The 26,488-nt window shown below is 29.8% G+C and overlaps 1 protein-coding gene across 2 annotated transcripts in view; it reads left to right on the top strand.

Annotated features, from left to right (window-relative positions):
* The window catches only part of LOC136076778 (uncharacterized), a 159,456-nt gene that overhangs the window by 96,280 nt on the left and 36,688 nt on the right, over nucleotides 1-26,488 (top strand). The window lies entirely within an intron of this gene.

The raw sequence follows: 26,488 nt of genomic DNA, 5'->3' as shown, positions 1-26,488 counted from the left end.
TAAAGATACATGTGTTTAAAGTATATAAATAATATAGAAATTATATTAAAAGTATTTTCTGTTAATAAAATTTGTTTTTCCTCGTTTAATAAATTTAAAATTTCATTAAAAGGTTGAATTTATTTAAATCAAAAGATCATCTAACATTTCTCTAAATGATTGACTCTATTCTTTTATATTTAGTATGTTTAACAATATTTGGATTTCTCAAAATAATAGACTATTCTTTTTTTGGTATAATCAAATATAATTAGTTTTTCATAATTTATAGTTTTTTATAGGATTTTTTTTTAGGAAATAAAACATTTAAAAATACATAAGTTGTTTGGCACAAGTCTATATCTGCATATGAATATACTGTTTCTTTAATTATTTTTCATAAAGTTTGGAGTATAAAATGCAGCATAAATAAAATGCTTTTATATCTCATGAATAAAATATTCATTTTCATCATAACATGAAATAAGTTTAAATAAAGTAACCAATTTTCGCGAAAGACAAGTTTAAGGCATTCCTTTAACAACTATTATGTCTTTAAAAGTCATTAAAATTTAAACAGCTAAAAAATATACAGTAAGGATGTTAGTTTTTAAGCAAATTTCCTAGTTGTTTGTTTTTCAGAAACATTTCTTCTGTAAGTTTTTTTTCTGCTGATATTGACTCTCACTGAATGTTTGTTCTGGGTAGTTATGCTGAGTGCACCTTCTGTAAACTTAGGGGTTGTCCATAAAGTACATACGCCAAAAATTTTGAAGTTTGACACCCCCTCTGCTCTGTTGCCATACATACTTTTTAGTCCCGCCCCTCTTAAAAAGTACGTGCGTTTTTCAAATACTTTCCCCCCTAACTTTTTTTTTCAAATAAAAGGTTTATTGAAAAAAAAAAGGTGGTTGAGTTACCTTAGATACAATTAAGTACCAAACTATAAGACCCCAAAGCCTTTTGTGTGTGGCACAGGATCCCAATTTAAAAAAGGTCTTTAAATATATACAAATTTATCAATATGTTCGCTTGGTCGAGAGGTTAATGTTATGTACTTAGTCGGCGGAGACTGATTCCTGGTAATGTCCTGTTATACTTTTTTTTATTTTCAATAAAAGTCAAATAAAAATAAATTACACTTAAGGTGGGCGTTTTTTTTAGGCACCCCTCTTTAGTAAGTCTGTAAAAAACAAGTTTTATCTGAGATCATTAATATTGAAAGCAAAGCCTAAAACCCAGTGTCGAGGGTAGGCTACCCATACCCCTTAATTTGAGGGAGGGGACAGCAAATTTTGTGCCCTTTTATTAATTTAAGTAGCTTTTTATTTTAGCAAAAACTAGCAGTAAAATTTGGAAGATTTTGAGACCCTAATGACACATTTTTTTGGGGGGGGCATCCAACCCATTAGCCATGTCACTGCTAAAACCTGTTTTTTGTTGACTCAAAAAATGATGTTCTAGATAGGAAACTTTCACATATTGTGCAAATTCCAAACTTAAGGTCAAACTTAAGGTCAAACTTAAGGTGGTAGTACCCCAAAAAACTTAGAGATACATTTCCTGCTATATCTTGAAAAATACAAGTCTAATTTATATACTTTTTTTATGTACTTATGACTAAATTGTTCCTTAAGAACTTCTTGTTGGTTTTTGATCTAATATCCATAAATTGAAACCTCATATTTGTTTCTGTAAGACATAGATAATTACCCTTTTACAAAATTTTCTTCGATTGATGGAAGTTTTCGGTTAGTTGTCTGATAAATGGGTTCAAAAAAAAGGTATGCTAAAACAAGAACAAAGAAAAGAAAGTTTTATAAATTAGAAAAAGATTCTCTAAATAATTCCAATGCTTTACAACAAACTGTTTTGTCTCCACATTCACCAAGCAATGTAAGTATTGGCATCTAGAAAAAAAATAATCTTGACTCTTTTAGATGTGGAAAACTTTGATTATATAGAAAAAAAGTGTAATATAATTATGAACTCAAATTTATTTTCAAGTTTGTTGAAATCGATTGGAAGATGCCCAGAATGTTATTTGTCAATCAATAGTGTACACAACATTAATAAAAAAGAGAGTCTTTCTCTTACTTAATCCTAATTTCTTGTCTAGATTGTACCTGTACCTGGGTGATGAACTTTTTAACTTCGAAATCAATAGAAAATAAAAATGAAGTAATCAAAGGTAAAAAAAATGAAAGAAATGAAAAAACTTATAAAATAAAAAAATCGAAAAAACTTATGTACTGTTACCTTTTCGAGAAATGGGGCAAGGATGAATATGCCTCCTGGTATGACTAAACCTGGTTACTATAACATTAATAACAAACATCATCTTGCTTACATTGAAACCTCTTGAGAGAGTACAAAAAAAGCCTCAGAGGACATACGTAGGGAAAAACTTGGTGAAAATTATGATGAATCATCATTTGTCAATATTGCTGTTAGTTTAGATGGTTCATGGCAGCGCAGAGGATACTGCTCAACGAATGGTATAGTCACAGCAATATCTCGTGGAAAGTGTATTGCTGTCCAAACAAAAAGTTGTCACCCCTGCAAGATATAGTCAAAAAGAAAAGGGTACTCCGGCTTATGAAAACTGGAAGATCACACATAACTGCAAGATCAATCATAAGGGTAGCTCAGGAAGTATGGAGTCTGTAGGCGCTGTTCAAATATTCAAGCGATCTGTCAAGGAGCTTAAACTCAAGTACCTAACATACATTGGAGATAGAGATACCAAGTCTTATATGCAAGTTTGTGATGAAAATCCGTACCCAGGAGAAATTATTGAAAAAGCAGAGTGCATTGGCAAAACTGGTGTTGCTCTAAGTTGTCAGATTGTGCACGAAGCACAATCTGACAACTTAGAGCAACAACACCAGTTTTGCCATAAAGGTTCAAGTTCATGGTGTAAGGAAACTTGCATATAAGACTTGGTATCTCTATCTCCAATGTATGTTAGGTACTTGAGTTTAAGCTCCTTTACAGATCGCTTGAATATTTGAGCAGCGCCTACAGATCATTCAGACCAGGAAAATTACAAATCAAAGTGTATTCTAAAAACTATAATTGAGCTCATTAAACCAATTTTTTCTTACAAAGATCTTGGCAGTGATGAATCGCTCAGGAAACGTTTGCATGGCCAAACTCAAAATGTCAATAAATCGCTAAATGGGATGGTTTTGACTCGCGCACCCAAAAGAGTACATATGGAAAGAACAGTTTTTGAGGTTGCAGGGTTTACTACCAGTGTTTGAAAAATGTTGTGTTGTGCCTGGATATTTTACAACAAAAAGTTCTCTAAAAGTAAATTATGTATGCGTTAAACAGAATGAGATAAAAAGTACAGGTGCCACAAAAGACAGAAGGAAAAAACTAAGAGCTATTAAAAAAGGCTTTATTAACCAACATGACGAAGCAGAAGGTGTTACATACAACGGTGGTGGTTTTTAGTAGGTTTTATTGTGTAAAAAACCTTCTAGCGATTCTCTTTGTTATATTTAATATTTCGATCGATAAATTATAGGATATAATAGGATCCCAATTTAGGATCAATTTAACCCCATGATCATGAACTTCATAACCTGGACTTTTTTTTGATTTAGCTAATTTGGTGTCTGCAGGGGTTTTTTAAACATGATATATTTTAAAATCAATTTATCTAGTTTCATATACGGATTATTTAATTTTTTAACTAAGATAACTTTTTAACCTTTTTTCATTTGTACGGTTCTCAAGATATTCTTGTTAAAAAAAGGTCCATTTTTTTGCCTAAGTTTTGCTAATTTATGCGCATAATTATTGAGCAGGGGGGTAAAAAAAGTTAATTTTGTTACTTTTTGAAATGATTTAATCTGACACTTCAAAAAAACTTCAGAAAAATATAAATGTTCCCATATGATATCAAGTTTTAAATTTTTTTCCTCTAAAAGGACTACTACCACTTTAGGTATGTTCGCTTGTCCCCCCCCTCTCCCTGCCCAATCATGAGGGCACTAATGTAGTAAAATTTTCAACTTTAATATCTAAAACTACATTTAAATTTATTGACAGATTTTAAATTTCGTTGAAAAATATTGTAAATTACAAAACTTATGACTATGCAAAATTTACAGCCTCTCTTTTTTTTGGGGGGGAGGGGTCGGAAAATTTGCGCCCATTCATGTGTGTGCACAGAGGGAAAGTATACCCCCTGCTCACTATACCATACATCTTTTTATGTTGGCAAAATAGGATCTTTAGTCTAAATTTTAACTTTTCTGTTGATGACCTGGTTAATTGTGATATGGAATTAAATGGAAGTACGTACTTTTAAATTGATTAAGCATTTCAAAAAAAAATTTTTCAATAATAAATGTTTCTTTTTTTTTATATAAATATATATATATATATGTATTTATTTATATATATATATATATATATATATATATATATATATATATATATATATATATATATATATTTATATATATATATATATTTATATATATATATATTTGTATATATTTAGATATATATATGTATATATATATATATGTATATATATATATATATATATATATATATATATATATATATATATATATATATATATATATATATATATATATATATGGAATTAAATATGATGATATGGAATTAAATGGAAGTACGTACTTTTAAATTGATTAAGCATTTCAAAAAAAAATTTTTCAATAATAAATGTTTCTTTTTTTTTATATAAATATATATATATATATATATATGTATTTATTTATATATATATATATATATATATATATATATATATATATATATATATATATATATATATATATATATATTTATATATATATTTATATATATATATATATATTTATATATTTATATATATTTAGATATATATATGTATATATATATATATGTATATATATATATGTATATATATATATATATATATATATATATATATATATATATATATATATATATATATATATATATATATATATATATATATATATATATATATACCGTGGCTTGCTAAAGTAACCGGACAAGAGCATAACTTGAGATAACTTTTAAATGAAAAGTCCAATTTCTTTCAAATTTTCACTGAAATGTCAAGAAATTGATTACAAATCTAAAAACAAATGAATTTTTACTAAATTTAAGCAATCTAATCTTAAAAGTTCAATTAATTAAATTATCGGGACAGAAATCAAAAAACTTGAATTAGATTTTTTTTTTAAACATTTTTAAAATTGAAAATACTTTATTTTAAAGTAAATTGATTTAGTACTTTGTCGGGATGTCCTTAGCATTGATTACTGCTTGAGAGTGACAAGGCATTAAGCCCCCCGCCTTCATAATCACAATAATTTTGATTTTTCCCCATTCTTATTTCAGAATGTTCAATAAATCACATTTATTTGTTGGTTTTAAACCTGAAATTTATCGATCAATGAGCTTATGTAGACATTCGATAGAATTAAGGTCAGGACTTTGCTAAGTGTATTCGATTAACCAAATTTCTTTGGTTTTGAAAAAGTTTTTTACAATGGTTGAAGTGTGCTTTGAGTCATTGTCCTGCTGAAATACCCATTCTCGAGCCCTGAAAAATGTTTCACGCAAAATGCTGTATTGGTAAATGCGGAAATTAAAGAACTTTATAATGTAAAATGTAGTGTTGAAACAATCAAACGTCTTTTGAGGTCTGCAAATCTATTTGGAAGATGTCCTACAAAGAAACTTTTTATTTATTTAAAGAATTGAAAAGCACGCTTAAGATTTGCTAATGAACATTTGAATTGGGCAAGAAAACAGTGAGTGAAAGTACTTTTTAGTAATGAATTTAAATTTATGTTATTTGAATCTGATAATATTAGATAAGTCTGTCGATTCAAAGGCCATAATAACGATCCTAAATACCAGCTACCAACAGTAAAGCACAGAGGTCGAAACGTTATGAACTGGGCTAACTTGAATAGAGATTGTATTGGTCCTATCCATTTGATTGATGGCAAAATGGACAAAAATATGTACTTTGTACATATTTTTGTATACTTAAAAATGTTATGCTACCACATGGTAAAGACAAAATGCCTCAAGGAAGGATGTTCTAGCAGGACAATGACCCAAAGCACACTTCAACCCTTGTGAATAACTTTTTCAAAACCAAAGAAATTTGATTAATAGCCTTAGCAAAGTCCTGACCTTAATTCTATTGAATGTCTACGTAAGCTCATTGATCGATAAATTTCAGGTCAAAAACCAACAAATAAACGTGATTTATTGAATACTCTGAAATAAGAATGGGGAAAAATCAAAATTATCGTGATTATGAAGGTGGGGGACTCGATGCCTTGTCACTCTCACGCAGTAATCAATGCTAATGACTTCCTGACAAAGTACTAAAGCAATTTACTTTAAAATAAAGCATTTTCAATTTTAAAAATGTTTAAAAAAAAATCTAATTCAAGTTTTTTTATTTCAGTCCGGATACTTTTGCACGCACATAATTTAATTAAATGAACTTTTAAGATTAGATTGCTTAAATTTAGTAAAAATTCATTTGATTTTAGATTTGTAATCAATTTTTTGACATTTCAGTGAAAATTTGAAAGAAATTGGACTTTTCATTCAAAAGTTATCTCAAGTTATGCTCTTGTCCGGTTACTTTTGCATGCTATATGTACTGCTGTATATGTGTGTATATATATATATATATATATATATATATATATATATATATATATATATATATATATATATATATATATATATATATATATATATATATATATATTATGCATTCTAAAAATTAAATGCAATATCTTTAGATTTCATCTAGATATAAAAATTTAATACTAATTTTGAAAACTTTTGAAACTTTTTTATGAAAAAGTTTTTTGTAATCATTACAATAACTATTAGATTAGAATCCTTTTCAAAATCCAAATGACTTTTAATGTCTCTAAAAATCCTTATGACTTTTAAAATCCTAATAATTTTTAATGACTCTGAAAATCCTTATGACTTTTAAAAACTAAAACAATAAAATTTGCCACACTGCCGACATCATAAATATTATTTATTTTATAATATTTTGTTGCTGTTTTTTTTTTTAGAATTAAAATAATGAATTAAAAAGAAAAAAAGGGGATTTTTTTTTTTAAAAAAGGTTAAACAAAGACATTCGACCTCATTTTGACTCTTGGATAATGAAAGGGAAAAATAATATCAGGGTAAATGCAAATTATGCCATAAAATAATTAAACTTTTGAACATGGGTATTCAAGCACTAAAAAGTCATAAGAAAGGAAAAAAACATTTCAGTTGTATGCAAGTTCTTCTGTTTTTTTTTAATTGTCTACTAATAGAAATAATAATTCACCTAATTCAGTAGGGGAGTCTAATTTGAAAATAATTGATAGTTTCTCAACAGGACACATTATAAAGCAACAATCTTTAGAACTCATTGTATCAAATTCTAAGAAATTATGAGGGAGTTAAATTGTTGCTTAAATAAAGTTTCTAGCATTGTATTTTTTTTTTTTTTTTTTTTTTTTTTTTTTTTACATATTCGTTTCCAACTAGGTTGCAAGCAACCACTATAGGAGTTGAAAGTGTCGAGCATGATAAAGAGATACAATCTTAGCAGATGCTAATTTTGCAATGGGTTTGATATACGGTTTACAAGCAAAGATTGGCAGTAAGTGTTAATCCTAAAAGATAAAGGGTAGATGATGATAGAGGAAGATCTAAATTATTGCGATAATGATTGGCTGAAAAAAATTGGGTTTTATCGGAATTAAAGTTCACCAGCCACTGTGAGCCCCTTACTGTAGCAGAACTGAGATTTTCAAGCTCAAATACCCCCTCCAAGCAATCAGAGAGTGATGGCTTCTTATCGTGACAAGAATAACTGGTAGTATCATCAGCAAACAATGCCACCTTAGATGTGTGATTATTTGAAAGGTTGGCAATGTAAATTAAAAAGAGTACAGGGCCAAGGATTGAACCTTGAGGAACTCTTGAAGTTACATGGTATGAAGAAGAGTGCTGTCCATTGAGGACAACTTTTATACTACGATTGGTATGGAAGGATTCAATAATCTTAAAGATGTTACCTGATAAACCGTAAGAAGAAAGCAGACGAGCATGCCAAACGATATCGAAAGCTTTAGATATGTCAAGAACAATAGCTTTTAGAAATGTAAAGAGCAATAGCCACTCCACCTTTATCTAATGCACAATAAAACCTATCGGTCATTGATATTAGTAAATCAGCTGTAGAACGAGAAGATCGAAATCCATTTTGATGATCAGAAAGTAAGTTATAGAATCAAGATGAGAGATTAAGTGTTTGTTAATTAAAGATTTAAAAACTTCGCTTATGATAGGAAGAACACTAATGGGACAGTAGTTAAACAAGTCAGATCGCTCTCCAGAATTTTTAAAAATAGGGATAACAAATGTTGTTTTCCAGCATGCCAGAAAACAAGATTCTGATAAACACTTGTTAAATATTTTTGAAATTATGGATGACATCTCCTAAGAACACATCTGCAAGACTGTACACAAGCTGCAGAAGAGTCTAAGCAGGAAATCCCTTTTGATGCAGAAGCTAGAGGGATACAAATTTCAAATAAAGATGCAACTAATTTGTTCCGATTTGTTTCCTGACAGTGAGATTGCTAAATGTTTCCAGATGGGACCAAACAAAGTTGGATATAAGATTGCTCACGGTCTTTAGCCTTATTTTAAAGCTTTACTTAAACAACTAAGCCTGTCTCCTTGGCTTGTTGTGTGCTTCGATGAATCTCCCAAAAAGAAAACTCAATCTTGTCAAATGGATTTACTCATCTGATATTGTAATGATGAAAAAATGCAAGGTTAAGTGTACCAGTCTTGATTTGCTGAATCATTTTAATGAAAAGGTTAGTGATCTTAATATCAGCAAGATTATTCAGGCTTCTATGGATTGACCACCAAGTGTCAATCCAAAGAATCTGTTCCCTACAAATAATTTTATTGTGCTTTTAAAACAGGAGAAGAATCAACTGATTTAATATTGATATAACTATGATATAATATTGATATAATATTGATATGCTACTTAACCTTATTTCATGATTCTCCTGCAAGAAGAAGTGACTTTATGAGGATCACTAAAGGCTCTGTGTTCCCGCTTTCATTTTGTGCAACCAGATAGGTTGAAGGCAAAAAGGTAGCAGAAAGATTAATTAGTGTTTGTCCTAAGGGAAAAACAACATTTAAAACAAACTTATACGATTTGCAAGACAGCCATCTTGCAAATCATATAAGTGGGGCGACTGAATAAGTGCGAATTTCATAACTGCGAATCTGCATAAGTGCGACTGGCATAAGTGCGAACTGGCATAAGTGCGAACTGGCACAAGCGCGAACTGGCATAAGTGCGAATCACTTGCAAAAACTGGCATAATTGCGAACTAGCACAAGCGCGAACTGGCATAAGTGCGCCAAAAGAATTTGCAAACATTGGCATAAGTGCGAACTGGCATAAGTGCGAAACAATTGCAAAAACTGGCATAAGTGCGAACTGGCACAAGCGCGAACTGGCATAAGTGCGCCGAAAGAATTTGCAAACATTGGCATAAGTGCAAATTGGCATAAGTGGCGAATTGGCAAGTTCGCACTTATGCCAATTCGCACTTATGCCCATAAAATACGGTTCTTTATAAAACCAACCATTTTTATACTTTTTTATTCCACACTGATCATTTCTATATCTATTCTTTGTTACCTTTTCCACAGACATAAAGCCTATAAGAAATTTAAACGTTGTTTTTTTTCTTAACGCATATTATTAATAGCTCATTGATATAGTGCGTTGTCATCAGTGTTGTTTTTGTAGGTTTGACACCTCTCCATATTGTAATAAATTTTATATTTTTTTCAATGTTGCTTATATATTTATGTTGCTTATATATTTATGTTGCTTATATATTTAATGTTGTTTATATATTTATGTTGCTTATATATTTTTCACAGTTTGATCTCTCTAAAACTAATATCTCATTCTTCTTCATCACCTAAATCCCCCTATTATCGAACCTCTTACAACTACAGTAAAGCTGACTGGGATTCTTTCCGTGATTTTCTTTGTGATGGCCTTTGGGTAGAAATCTTTTGTCTTCCTGTCAACAAATGTGCTTCTTACGTAACTTCGTGGATTCAGGCTGGCATGGAATCTTTTATTCCCTTCGACGATTCCAGGTCAAGCCTCACTCTCCTCCATGGTTTTCCTCACACTGTGCTGCTGCGATTGCCAATCAAAACCGTTACTTCCATATTTATCAGCAAAACTATTCTCCAGAAAACAGATGTCTGTTTATTACTGCTCTAAACAATTGTAAAAAGGTTTTGTCTAACGCCAAAACCCGCTATTCTCAGATCATGAAATCTTGTATCTCATCTCAAAAATTAGGCTCTCGTGACTTCTGGAGAATCTTAAATAATATCAATAATAAGGGCAAATCTATAATTCCACCTCTCTTGTATGGTTCAGACTTTGTCACCTCACCTAAAGACAAAGCCAAAGTGTTTGCTAAAAACTTTTCATCAATATCATCTCTTGATTCCACTAGTTGCGTTCTACCTGATATTGCCAACAAACAGGTTGATCCATTGCTTGACATTCATATCACTCCAGCATCTGTATCTAAAGTGCTTTCCTGCCTAGACTCTTCTACAGCTTGTGGCCCGGACAACATACCTGTTATTGTCTTGCAGAAGTGTTCTCCAGAGCTGTCGTCTATACTCTCAAAACTATTCAACAAGTACTTATCAGAGTCTTGTTTTCCAGCCTGCTGGAAAGCGGCATCTGTTATCCCTATCTTCAAAAATTCTGGAGAGCAATCTGATTCGTCTAACTACCATCCCATAAGTCTTCTTTCTATCATAAGCAAGGTTTTTGAATCTTTAATTAACCAACACTTAATTTCTCATTTTGAATCTAATAACTTTCTTTCTGACCATCAATATGGATTTCGATCTTCTCGTTCTACAGCTGATTTGCTAACAGTAATAACTGACAGGTTTTATCGTGCATTAGATGAAGGTCGAGAGGTTAAGGCCATCGCTCTTGACATTTCAAAAGCTTTTGATAAAGTTTGGCATGCTCATCTTCTCCATAAGCTTTCTTCTTATGGTGTATCCGGCAACATCTTTAAGATCATTGAATCCTTCCTTTCCAATCGTAGCATAAAAGTTGTCCTCGATGGACAACACTCTTCTTCTTATTCTGTAACTTCAGGGGTTCCTCAAGGTTCTATCCTTGGCCCTATACTCTTTTTAATTTACATTAACGATCTTCCAGATATTCTCACATCTAAGGTGGCATTGTTTGCTGATGATACTACCATTTATTCTTGTCGTGGTAAGAAACCAACACCCTCTGATTGCTTGGAGAGGGCATTTGAGCTTGAAAAGGATCTCACTTCTGCTGCAGCATGGGGCTTATAGTGGCTGGTGAACTTTAATTCAGATAAAACTCAATTTTTTCAGCCAATTGTTATTGCAATAATTTAGATCTTCCAAAATTTATGAACGGTGATGTACTCGCTGAGTCACCTACTCTTCATCTTCTAGGATTAACTCTTACTTCCAATCTTTCTTGGAAACCATACATCAAATCAGTTGCAAAATTAGCATCTGCTAAGGTTGCATCTCTTTATCGACCTCGTCACTTTCTTACTCCGGATTCTATTCTCTATCTCTATAAATCTCAAATCCGGCTTTGTATGGAATACTGTTGCCATATCTGGGGCATATCTTCTAATGATGATCTTTCTCTTTTAGACAAGGTGCAAAAACGCATTGTAAACATAGTTGGACATGCTCTTGCAGCCAACCTCCAACCATTATCACATCGTTGTAATGTTGCTTCTCTTTCTCTTTTCTACAAATACTATAATGGGTACTGCTCTAAAGAGCTAGCTTCTCTTGTGCCATCTACTAAAATTCATTCTCGTGTTACTCATCATTCAAATATGTGTCATCCTTTTTCTGTGACTGTTCCTAAGTGCTCCAAAAATGCTTATTCATCTAGTTTTTTTCCTCGAACATCAGTTCTTTGGATTTCGCTTCCTTCATCTTGCTTTCCTAATTCATATAATTTGCAGTCTTTTAAGTCGTCCATCAATCTTTATCTTGCTCTACAATCTTTATCTTTTTTCTTTCAGTAACTTCCAACTTTAATTAGTGGCTGCTTGCAGCCTTGTTGGAAGGGAAGATGTTTAAAATAAAAATAAATAAAAAATTTATGTTGCTTGCATATTTAATGTTGTTTATATATACATGTTTCTTATATGTTTATGTTGCTTATATATTTAATGTTGCTTATATATTTAAGTTGCTTATATATTTATGTTGCTTATATATTTATAGCAAAAAAGTAATATTAAAGCAATAGTTTTCTAGTTGTTAAAATTCAAAAGTTTTCTTTTATAGATTAATTCATGATTGTTCCAGACACTGAACTATAATATAGAACTATAATCATAAACCATTAAAAACTATGACCTTAAAACACCTATTTAAAAGTTAAGCCACAAAAATTTAGCACAGTGAAGTCAGTTCGTAGCAAATAAACTTTAATACGTCAAGTTCGCTTTTGCAATTATCTTACATTTTTTGATTAATTTTAGTTATGGTGCTCACAAGTGCACAAAAAGCTATACAACTGTTACAGATATATTATTTTCTGGATAATTATTTTTATTTATTACAAAAGCAATATATAAATAATTTTAAAGAATTAATATAGTAATTACTATATTTATTCTTTATCAGAATCCCTTAAAAATATATTTTATATATTTTTAATATATGGATTTTTCCCGAAAAATTTAAAATCTCATTTCTAAATTTTTAAGTAAAATTTGTTAATTCTGTAAAATTTGATATAATCTTTAATTATATTAACTTGAAGTTTAAATGTTAAATATTAGACTTTCGTTCGTATAAATAAAATATAAATCATTACAAATTGTGGTTTTAAAAGAAATGCCTAAAAGCTTTGTAAAATAAAAAATAGTTTTATTTACACATTTATAAACAAAACACAGCAATTTTCAATAGTTTTTAATTCTATTCAAGTCAATATTGAACAAATATGTTATTGTGGTAAACATCTAAGAATATTTGTTGTCTTTAATACACCATAAGTTGACATTTCTTATGTTAATTTACAATAAAAACTAAAGTTATTTATTTGACAACTTTTTTTGCTGTTGCAGTAAACAACTAAGAACATTTGAGGAGTGTATTTGCAAAACCTGATAATTCACTTCTTTTTAATTCCGATATATTAGTAAAAAAGTTTTTCAGTTGGTTAAACTGATAAAAATCAGAAGATATAGTAGAAGGAATGTTTCAGACAAAAATTTAAAAATCATGCTATTTTTTATTTCATTTTAATCGAAAAATTAAAAAACGTTCTATCTGGTTTTGCTTGTCAATTTTTTTTTGATCTGGTTTTGATTGGAAATTTATTTTCTAACTAAATTAAAAAACAATTTTTGAGGTAAACTTGACTAGTGACTATTTTAATAATAAATATGAAGAGTTTAATTTAAATAGGGTAGGTTCAGCAACTGCTTTTGCAGGTGGCAAGTTGTTTGGGGGGCAGCAAAAAAAAAATTACCTGACAAAAATGCTAGAAAAAAGAGTTTTTAAGATGGCATGACAAATTTTATATTAAGTTGGCACGAAGGGTAAAGCCCGTATCAGACAGAGAGATGTAAAAACTCCTGGGCCATGTTTATATATTATATATATGTTTTCCATTTAGTAAATGGAATTCCATTCCAGTTAGTAAATGATGTATATCTTTGAGCTTTGCTTAACTAATAAAACGATTTTCCATTATATTTATTGGATTGAACGCATGTTTCTTTCCTTTATTTCCTATGTTTGTTAACTTTTTACTTAAATATAAATCTTTTAAATTGTAAAAATCCAACACAAGGTTTATGTCAAAATGGATGACATTTTCCAGTCTTTTACAAACTATTTTAAGTTAAGTCTGTTTTATAGTATTACAATGACTTAAAAAATTGCACAAAACCACTGGGCTCTAGTATTTCATTGTTTTCTTTCATATCTTTTCAATCCAATCAAATAATCTATCACATGGTAAAAAATTATGTTTAATCACTGGAAAAACTTAACTTTCTTTATATGATTTGATGAATTAAACAGCCAAAATTGTGCCATTGCTAACACAATTTTGTTTTTATTTTGACCTCTACCATTACCAACTAAACGAAGTCTGTCAAAATCATTAGTGAAATGCAATGATTTTGGCATAAGTATTGTTAGAAAATGATACACTGCACTGGCAACGTCATTTGATCCTGCTTGCAACATCAACTGCTGGCAACATCATTTGAACCTGCTTGGAATTCTAACCAGGTGTAAGAGTTTAATTTGCTATTCAAATCATACAGGCCAAAATTATATAAGCTAATTTGCCTTGAGTAAAGTGTTTCTTGTATCGTAACTCTTATGAATTTTCAGCTTAATTAAATAATCAGCCTTTCCAATACAAATGCAATTTTTAATCATTGTCAAATGTGCAAGTATCAGAAGCAGGCGGTTCAAATGAAAAGAAAGGAATTAAATTCACCAACAAATACTCTGTAAAATATTTTGTATACAAAATGTTTTTCATAAGAAACAAAAAATATTTCTTATAAAAAATAGAAAATGTTTCTTATAAGAAAAGAAAAGAAAGATCAATCATAAGTGACTTTTTAAAGATATTGTACAACTTGTTAATATATTTTGAACATGTTTGAAGATAAAGTTTTACACATTTGTTGCAACCATAATGGCTTTCTCTAGCTCAAAGACTTGAAATAAAACTTCTTATGGCTTCGTTTAACATTGTTTTTTGTTTCTCGTCTGTTTCCATCACGAGTTTTCTTAGCTAATTCACCTGATAAATATTGGCGAGGTAACACACCATTAAATCATTTTCCCTAAATAGGAAATATTATTTGTCAGAAAAATTTCTTACAAATACGAATTTTTGAATGGTATTGGTTGACGTAGTATTGTGTAGCAATTTTTCTACTTTTTTCATTTGTTGTTTAAGTGTTTTTGGTTTTCCCTGTTTTGGTGTAATCAAGAATAATATTATCATGTTTTATCTTATTGCATTACTGAAACAATATATTTTTAAGTTTCCGAACATCTTCTTCTCTAATCTTCTTCTTCCAAAAAATGCTGGATACACCCCTGCCAACAAGTTGGCAGGGGGTGGATCCAGCATTTTTCGGTCTTTAAGATAGCTAATTTCCAGACATAGAGCAAACTCCAAACGTTTATATGTTTATACTTATGTCAAATTAGGATGCTTTGCAAAAAAACTGCAATGATTTTGCCTGTGAGCTCTCACGTTTGCGGCAGGGGTGTGGGGCAAAAACTTTAGATTTTTTTTCCCAAGCTCCAATCATCGCAATCTCAAAGACAAAAAAATGCTGGATCCTCCCCTGCAAATTGGTAACCATACAAGTTCTTTTCTGACCGATTATCTGCAAAAATATCTGATAAAAAGCAAACATAAACTGAATAAAGATATTTATACAATAAATATATAGATTAATACTTGTTATGACAATATATAATACGTTATCAGTATACATATAAATTTATTTTTTTAACATATATATATATATATATATATATATATATATATATATATATATATATATATATATATATATATATATATATATGTATGTTAAAAATATATATTTTTAGATTATACATACATAGATGATTATACTATTAAACTAATCTATTATAGATTATCATATAAATTTATTTTTTCAACATATATATATATGTATATATATATATATATATATATATATATATATATATATATATATATATATATATGTTAAAAATATATTTTTAGATTATACATACATATATACTAATCTATTATAGATTATTATATTATATTATATATATATTTATATTTATATTATATATAATATATATATATATATATATATATATATATATATATATTATATATATGTAAGTATATATATATGTAAGTATATATATATATAAATATATATATATATATATATATATATATATATATATATATATATATATATATATAAATATATATATATTAATATATATATAGAGAGAGAGAGATTATTTATACACAATTTTATGCACATTTATCGCATGACGTGTTCAAGAATTATATATTATCTATCTTTGATTTTTAAGGACATTGAGATAGAATTCTTTTGTTATATGTTTTCTTGTGTTTTTGTTGGATTCATTGCTTATTTTGTTTTTATTTAGACAGTTTACAACATTTTAATACTCAAAGTGTAAATAATTTATTTGTAAAGGATGATTTTTATATTTTTAAATCAGTGAAATTTTTTTGTTAATTCTCTACTGTTTTAGTTTTATTCATGAGTTATGTATAATTATTACTTTTAAAAATAGTTTGATCAATAAATAAATAGTTGGTGGCGTTAGGAAGACATGTTTTTTTTTTACTCATCGAATAGTTTTGAGTCATAGATGATAAATGATAGGGTCAAATTATTATATTTCAACCAATGTCCTGCGGGTTACCATCTTTGATTTTCCTGATTTTTACATATTGTAATGTGCATTATGTAGTTAGGTTAAATTCGAAATTTCAGACTTCCAAATACAATGGTTAAGAAAATATAGCCTTAGAAACATGACATAGTGGCCCCCCTTACTGTAGCATTTTACTATTCATCCACAAGACTTTACAGATAAGTTTTCTGATTAGCTGCTATTGTCTGCAATAAGTGGGCAAAATTAGAATTAATATCTTTTAAAGTATATGAGGCAGATGGGTTTTTTTTTATAATAATGACAAACCATTATGAAAACTGAAAAAATTTATTGAAAAAAAATTTTTTAATACCTATTTAAGCACAATCAATCACCGTCAATTACAAAATAAGTTTAAATTCAGATTATTAAAACAAAGTTATAAAGTTATTAAAGGAGAAACCACAATTGTTATGTTATAACATTAATGACATTTAATTAACTTAATTAAGTTAATTACTTATAACTTTACTTATAACATAATAAATATATGCCTAAGTTTTTTTCAACAAATTAGTTTTTTTAAAAGTTGTCTGTATGTGGTCCATACCGCATACAGACCACTGATTACCTATAATAAAATAGAATTTAAAGAAATAACAATTTCAATTTAAAATTAATTTAGATATTTAGATATTAAGTATCTAAATATCTAAATTAATTTAGAGTATCTAAATATAAGTATCTAAATATCTAAATTAATTTAGATGATTTGATATATGGTTTCGAAGAAAGATTTGGAAGTAAGAGTTAATCCTTGAAGACAAACAGTAGATGATTTAGTGAGTACATTACCATTCATAAACATAGGAAGATCTAGGTTATTGCAATAGCGATTAGCTAAAAATACAGAATTTCACTTGAGTAAAAGTTAACCAACCACTTATAGCCCCATGCTGCAGCAGAAGTGAGATCCTTTTCAAGCTCAAATACCCCCTCAACGCAATCAAAGAGTGTTGGCTTCTTATCAAGATAAGTATTAATGATTGTATCATCAGCAAACAATGCCAGCTTAGATATGAGAATTCCTAGAAGGTTGTTAATATAAATTAAAATCAAGTATAGGATCTAGGATAGAACCTTGAGGAACCCCTAAAATTACAGGAAATGAAGAAGAGTTAAGGACAACTTTTATGCTATGATCGGTTAGGATTTAATAATCTTAAAGGTGTTTTCTTATACATCGAACAAAGAAAGCTTATGGAAAAGATCAGCTTGCCAAACTTTATTAAAGGCTTTAGAAATGTTGAGAGCAATAGCCTTAGCCTCTTCACATCTATCTAATGCACAATAAAACCTATCAGTTATTACCATTAACAAATCAGCAGTTGACAAAGAAAATTAAAATCCATATCGATGATCATTTATATCCATATCCATCCATATCAATGATAATTTATTAGATTCAAGATGCAAGATTAAGTGTTTGTTAATTAAAGACTTAAAAACCTTGTTTATATTAGTAAGAAGGCTAATGGAATGGTATTTAGATGAGTCAGATTGCTCTCCAGAATTTTTGAAAATAGGGATAATAGATGTCACTTTCCAGCAAGCTGGATAACAAGACTGACAAGCACTTGTTTAATAGTTTTGAAAGTATATATGATAGCTCCGGAGAACACTTCTGCAACACTATAACAGGTATGTTGTCCTGACAACAAGCTGTAGAAGAGTCTAAGCAGGAAATTACTTTAGATACAGAAGCTGGAGTGATACAAATGTCAAGCAACGGATCAACCTGTTTGTCTGCTATATCAGATAGAATTCGATTAGTGAAATCAAGAGATGTTTGACGAGAAGATCTTAGCAAACAATTCAGCTTTTTAAGTGAGGTATCAATATCTGAACCATGCTAGAGAGATGGAATAACATATTTGCCCTTATTATAGACACTGTTAAAGATTCTCCCGAAGTCACGAGAGCCTAATTTTTGAGATGAAATACAAGATTTTATTACCTGAGAATAGCGGGCTTTGGCATTAGACAAATGAGTCAGATAGATTTGCATGTTAGATACTGGGACTCCTCATTAGAGATGGTAAAAACAATATATTGCAACTCTGAATTTTTGGGTAAAGCTGCTGCTGTCGATGTTATGATAAATTTCTGTAAATGTGTGTGCGTGGTTTAGAAGAAAATAAAATGCTCCAGGTTTCCTTTTGAATGCTAAGATGCTAAGAGAAGTGAATGTGAACTCAGTCAGTTAGTATCAATTGGATCATGTGACCTTCACACAATGCATTGTTCGTTCAAGAATGGTACAAATGCTTCAGGATGGAAATTGAACAAATTACTTTGTTCAATTGTGTTCATTGTATAAGATATTACATGAGAGCCCTTCCTGTCATGCTGATTTTGATAATGTTATTCAAGCTCAGTCTTCAGACTATGCTCTCCAGTTTTGTAGCCATTGTTGGATTGAAAATGAGAAAGTAGCAAAGAGAGCTATGGAAATATGGCCCAACATTATTATGATTGTTGACTTTTGGAAAAATTTACCAAAAAGCAAGCAACTTGGTCAATGTAAGCCTGGGCAATATACCAGTCATGAATACCTTTCATCATGCTATAAAGATGTCTTAGTCCCTATAAAGTTGCAATTTTTAAAGGAAACAGCAAAGTTGTTGAATTCAGGAAAAAGAGTACTTATTGACAAGAAAGCTTAGATTTAGACTTGGATGTTTAAGTTTTTCAACTGTTTTTTTCTTTTTCTAATTTGATTTTTTTTTGACTGGATAATAAGAAATATGAAGTTTGGATTTGAAATTGGTTGTGTGTTTTAATGATTTTTGATTATTTATTGTTTGCTACTAAGTCATAAGTCATCTGTTTAGTGCAATGTTAAGTTGGTTATATTTCTAATGCAAGTATGGAATTGATTTGTTTTAAGTTAATATTTTTTATGTGTAGATATGTTAGTTTAAATAAAAGTGTTTAAGCCCTAACTTTATCTTATTTATCTTAGCAAGGCATTCTTACAGTTTTTAAATGAAAATGTTAGTGTCACTTTATTTTTGAAATCCTCTAAAATCTATGAAAATTTTTTTTTTTTTAATTCACCTTTAAATCTCCTTAAAAACCTGTGGCCACCTTTTAAAAGGACTGTGCTGGTGCATAAATGTTACCATAACATCTTGCTCAATATTGTCAATTTCATTTATCATACATAATCCAATCAAACATATCACATTTACACAGAATAAATTCACCAAATTTCAATGTATTGATGTTAATTTGCTAATTAGGCTGAATACTTAGAATACCAGAAAAAGAAAACATGCCTTTTATATTAAAATCTTCTTTTGTTTGTTTAAAGCTATAAGTATCTATAGATTAAATTGGTTATGGGTTAAATTAAAGATAGCTCCAAGTTCCAGGAATTGTTGTACTTAGCTGAAAACATTTTTTCAAAGTGGTGTGCAATTTTGTCAGTCTTTCATTTTCAATCTTGAAAAAAGTAATATCTTTAATATTATTTGTACAAATAATATTAAAGAATCAAACATTTTATTACAATTCATTATCTGGTCATTTATGGGCCTTTGTAGACTTGCATTTGCAGTTGCATGGTGACTTACTGTGACTTGTAACAAAAAATTTCCACTCTGCATCAATGTCAAAATCATCTTAATGGAGACAAATATTGCAAATATTTTTGCTGTTTTTATACTGTGTCACACAATCATCTGAAAAATAAAGAATCTTTGAAATATTAGGATGATTTTCTTTTAAATAGTTATCTATTTGTGTCTGAACTTTATCCACAAAACCAATGTCATGCTCATTATCTTCTGACATGAAGCAAAATGATTTTTCTTTAAGCTGGTCATTTTTGTTTTATAAATAGAGGGCAATTGGGTGCAATGTGTATTGACTTTAGCACCAATCAAAATCATCTAAGACAATACAGCAGTCTTTTGCCAACTTTTTCTTTTGTCGCCTAAGGTATCTTGCTTGACATTTTGCAATGTAGGAATGAGCTGTTAACTTGTTTATTGCCTCTGATAACATCATTTTGTATTCTTCAATTGTTGTTGTCTGGCAGACCATGTTGTTCTGTCTATTTTCTTTTCAATTCAAAAAATTTTAAATTTTTTTACCTTTAAAGTCCCTCACAAAAACTTAATAATGAATAAGTATTTTATTCATTATCAAGCTGTTTTACTATTTTTGTTTATGTAAGTAAAATACAACTAAACCTAAAAAGCATAATTAAATTTAATAAAACATTCATAAATTTTGTTGTTTTGTGCAACTGTGATTCAGTAGTTAGAGCTCTGGCTCAAAACCAAGATGTCCAAGGTTTAGTGCTAGCTTCAGCCCAACCAGCAACGTTGATAAGGAAGGAGATGTGAACATCCTAGTAATCCTCTTTTGCAGTGCTCTGTAATAAGACCGTAAGGACTTCTGGGAGCATCTTAATAACCGCACCCAAAAAAAGAATAGTAGTATTTTGCACAGGCTTTATTTTGCTCGTGTTAAGTGACTTGCACAAGTGTTGAGGTGGGCCATTCCTGCTGAGGCCTGTGTTTAGCATACCAGTAGCAACTTTTTATAGGGGTGTTCATGGCCTTGGTGAAACAGTGACAGTGGTTCAAAAATGAGATTGCAAAACTTTGAATCAATTCTGGTAGTTTGGTAATCTCATCAAATTATCACTCTTTAAGTTTGCGACATTAAAAGAACTTACAATGACTTTAATACTGCACAGTTAACAGAATCACAAATGTGCACAGTTTTTTTCTGTTGTCAAAATATCTAGTTTGAATAATAAATGTGTAGAGTTTGCTGCACAGTTTCTTAAACAATTGAGTTTAAAACTACATAATTAAGTTGGGTTTTTCTTTTTCATTATCAATCTGCGGTGGTTATAAATAAACCTTCACAAAAATAATCTATATTTTGTTCTATGTAACATTAAGCGCTTCAGTTTAAGACACAACTGGAGATTTTTGACAAAATGAAAATTGTCATTAAAAGTAGTACTGTTTTACTATTTTCGTTTATAACTCGTTTTATTAACAGCTAATGTCAGGATTTTAAACTTATATATTTTACTTAAATTAGATTTATATAGTATTATATATTACTTATATAAGTTTTGATTTAAACACACACAACAAAATGTTAAGTCATAAAATATTGACTATTGGGTTGATTTATACTAACTTATTAAGTTTTGTTGATTTGGATGTGGATAAAAAATTGTCTTGTTATATTTGTATTATATTGCATTTTTATTTGCATTTGCATTTTGATAACTACAAAAATGTTGGTGACTCCATTCCAATTTGAACCTCTTAAAAGAGTGGCAAATATGTAAGGATGTTAGAAAAGTTATGTCATTTGATTGAATACATAGTTTAGCGGTGGACAACTTTTGTTACAATTAGAAAAACTATTATTTAATATTTTAATAAAAATTAACTAGACTATTTTTAAATATTTGTTGAAAATTGTTTAAAGTACTTTAAGTAACTATATTTTGATAATTTTTAATTAAATATTTAAAATACTTTAAACAGTTTTCAATCTATAATTACAGGTAGCAAAATTAAAATAATAGTAATTATGCTTATGTCTTGTTTGTCTTCGTCACGTAGTGAAGAATAATAGACAAACATAACAAAAATTCTTATTTTGATTTAAAAAATTTTAAAACAAAAAGAAATTTATTTTATTTACAATTACTATATATATATATATATATATATATATATATATATATATATATATATATATATATATATATATATATATATATATATATATATATATACATATATATATATATATATATATATATATATATATATATATATATATATATATATATATATATATATACATATATATATATATACATACATACATACATACATACATACATACATACATACATACATACACACACACACAAAATAACAAAACAAAATATAAAGGTATATTAAAAAACTTTCAGTTACATGCAGAATTAGATTAACAAACTGCAAAAATATTGTAAATTGTAGATGTAGTTAAATGTTTTGCCGCCACTCCTATTTTGCCTAAAGGCAAACTCCTTCAAAAAAGGAGGGTCGATCTTCGAGACCATTTTGGACCCACACCCTATGTACAATATGGGATGTGGGCCCTTCATTTGTTCTACGCTATGCTAAAAAAGCATTGTACAGTAAATCTTAAATTAAAAAAGCAATTATGATATAGAAATATAAAAGCAGTAAAGATGCCACATATAATAAATTCACATATAAACACTCCAAATCTATTTACCTGTCATTACTGGTAATGACAGAATTGGTTTTTGAGCTGTACCAACCTCAACCACAAAATAGAATTAAGGGGCTGTCCATAAAGGTAGCTTATTGAGTATTTCATTTTTGTTTCAGTTGTTTGTTTTTGTAGGTCTCCTTGAAAAAAAAACTTTAGTCATATTACTCATATTCTATAATTTAATCAAAGTGTGTCATGGGAATTTGCCTCACTATTCGTAGAGATGGTCGGACATGGGCCAAATTGTGTCCGATGTGCGACCGAGTCAAAAAAGTTTTACAAGATGATTGATCGGTTTGAATTGAAAAATTTTCAACGGTGTCCATTGATCAAAATGTTCAGTTCTGATTAAAGAATGTTTTGTCCAATGTCCGCCATTGTCCGACTTTTTTATGGCTGTCATGTTTGGCGTCTGACCGGGCCGGTATTTCTGGGCCAAATCGATTAAAATTGATTGACTTTTCCGAAAGTGTTCGACTGTTCGGTTGTAAGACTTGATCAGCATTATTATCTCTCTTGAATTTATTCCATTTTAATCTAAATTATTCACCACAGCTTTAAATTATTTCAAGACTTTTAAAAGTTTCATTCTCCTTGGACTACAGGATATTGGTGAATATTAGTTACACATTTTCGAGAACTTATTACACAAAAATACAAAATGGCGCATGTTATAAAAGATATCTATGAGACTTCAGATGAAGTCATTGAACTTAATGCAATTTTAAATGAACAAATTTCCAGTGGTTCTGTTCATTTGAAAGCGAAAACTACTGGTGTAGGCAAGTCAGAAGTTTGGATGAATTTTTCTTTGCTCTTCAAATTACATGCCACCGAACCTGTTGAAAATATTACAAAAATATTTGTAACATTTGTAAAAAAGCTGTTCACCAAAAGCTAAGTAGCACTACTATTTTGATCAGACATTTAAAAACACATGCCCCAACAGCTTAAGATCCTTCACAGTCTATTTTGCCAGTAATAAAAAAGGAAAATTCTACCTTCAAAACATCTGTGCAAGTTCATATAAACCACAAGAATGCGATGTTGAATAGTTGTCTTGCGTTATTTAGTACTGATCTTCGTCCATTTGTAACAATTTATGGGGAAGGATTTGAATCATAAACACTGCTATTCATCTTGGTGCTACTTATCGGGGACATATTACTGCTAAAGACATTCTTCCTTCCAAACACAAAGTTGCTGAAGCCATGAAAACTAGTGTTTCAAAGTCTAGAATCACAATCAGCCGAATACTCAAAGCGAAACTAGAAAGAAGTGGTGTAGGCATAACTACTGACATTTGGACTGATGTTTCACAGAAACTCATATCTATCGATGACGCTGCATTGGATTGAAAATAATCAAGTACAGGAGGCTGCAATGGCTTTTTCTGTGTTACCTCCTATTTCAAAAACTCTTTTTTAAAAATATCGTCTCTCGATATCTCATTGACAATTTTAAAAAGGTAGATGCCTATACTGCTGGCGGACTGAGACGAATAATTTTCTCTACTGATCAAGGTTCTAATATTTTGAGTGCCTTCAAAGATAGTGGCTTTGTAGTAGCAATAGAAGATATAGACATTTGTCCAGAAATCTTGCAATCAACAAGAATTTCATGTAGCAGCCACATCTTGAACAATGTTTTGACAAAACTTTTTAAACTATCTGAACTGAAAATTCACTGCTTATCTTTGCATGATCTTCTTCACAATTGTTATCAAGTTGTTACATTCGTGAAGAGTGGAAATGTGAATGCAAAATTAAGCCGGACTCTAAAAAAATATGTAGCTACAGGTTGGAATTCACATCTGGCACTCTTTAAAGGAGTTCTTCTAATGTATGATGAATTGTTGATTCATTTACGAACTAATAAAATGGTAGCAATTGAGGCAATCGACAAAAATCATTTGGAGGTTTTGGTTAAATTTTTAAAAGTTTTCAAAGCTGCAAGTGATGAATTGGAAGGGTCAACCTATCCAACAATTTATATGCCAATTTTGTTAAATTTTAGTATGCAAGATTACTTCAAGTCTTTCTCCTCATCTTTTGCACAGATTCCTTTGAACATTACTCCTGAATCAGACAATCCTGAGTCTTATGTAATTGATGATGACACTGACTTGGCAAACACTCTTCCAGTTGAAAACTTCTTGCGTTGGGTTAATGATTCTGACTTTGAAACTCAATATGATTCTCAGGTCTTCACACAGGACTATGAAAACCAAAGAGATATTATTACGTACTTGTCAAGTTTTGCAACTGACATTTTGTCTGATAAATTCAAAATAAATCATATTCATTGCATTGGTTTGTTTCTTATTCCTTTTTGCAAGTCTTTCAAAGTCTTCGGACAAAATGCTTCTGCCAAGCTTATAGAAACAAAGGAAAACCTGCGACGTCTTATACAATATTGTAATTTTGAAAAGACAAACTCATCACTGACCAATTCTCCACCTCAGAAAAAGCAGCACTCCTCTACCAAGCCTTTTTCTAACCACATTTTGCCTTCACTTTCTTCCTTTATTGACTCAACAGCCCCTGTTGAGAATAATGAAATAAAACAATATAGTAGAACTGAAGTTGTGGCACCAAATGTTCAAGATTTAAAAAATTTGGGGAATGAAGCACTAAAGTGGTGGGGAAAAAATAAAGAGACATTTCCAGTATTGTTCATTGTATCTAGCTTTGTTCTTGCCATTCCTGCTACCTCAGCCCCAAGTGAACGAATGAATTCCATTGCAAAGCTGATTACTAATGACAGGAGAGCCAATCTTGCACTAGAAACAATTAAAGCCTTGATGCTACTTCGAATGGACAAGGAACTGCAAAATTCCCATTTCAATGCCAAGGACAAACACTAAGAAAACTTATTGAAAACTTACTCAACTTTTTTTTTAAATTTACTACCGGTATATACTTCACTTAAATCTGTACTAGAAATTACTACGAACCTGTAAATATGAAATACCAATAAATATGAAGAATTACAACAACAACAAAAAATTGCCCGATTCTTGTGTCATTTTTTATTTTTCATTTTTTTGCATGTTCGACGTCCGACCGCGTTCGAGATTTTTAGTTCAATGATTGTTCGGTGATCGATCGGTGTTCGGTTCGACATTAGTTTTTCTGTCCGGTGTTTGGGGTGTCCAAGTTGTTCGGGTTGTTTGACAAATTTATTGTTGCTCGTGTTCGACCGGTTCGGTGGTTCGGACCGTACGAACACGGGCGAACAGAAAAACGTCAATCAGTCCGAACATCTCTAACTATTCGTCCCTCCAAGGATTTTTTAAATGTCAATTGATATGATTGGAATAGGGCAGTCGAATTCGACTGAAATAGTTGTAATATTTAAAATTTTAAGGCCCTCTCTTTCAATTTCGTCTTCATCGAGCCATTCAGCAAAAGTGACGTTCTCTTCTACCATAATTACAGCCATTTACTCTCTTTTGCATTTGGCGGCAATGCAAATAGGTCTAACTTGCAAAACGGTATTTGGTATTCTAATGCAAATAGCTATTTGGTTAAATAAAAATGGAAGGAGTAATGCTGACATGCTTTTT

The sequence above is a fragment of the Hydra vulgaris genome, chromosome 02 (genome assembly GCF_038396675.1).
Source record: "Hydra vulgaris chromosome 02, alternate assembly HydraT2T_AEP".
Taxonomy (NCBI): domain Eukaryota; kingdom Metazoa; phylum Cnidaria; class Hydrozoa; order Anthoathecata; family Hydridae; genus Hydra; species Hydra vulgaris.
Note: the sequence above shows the minus strand (reverse complement) of the source record. Positions and strands in the feature narration are given on the sequence as shown.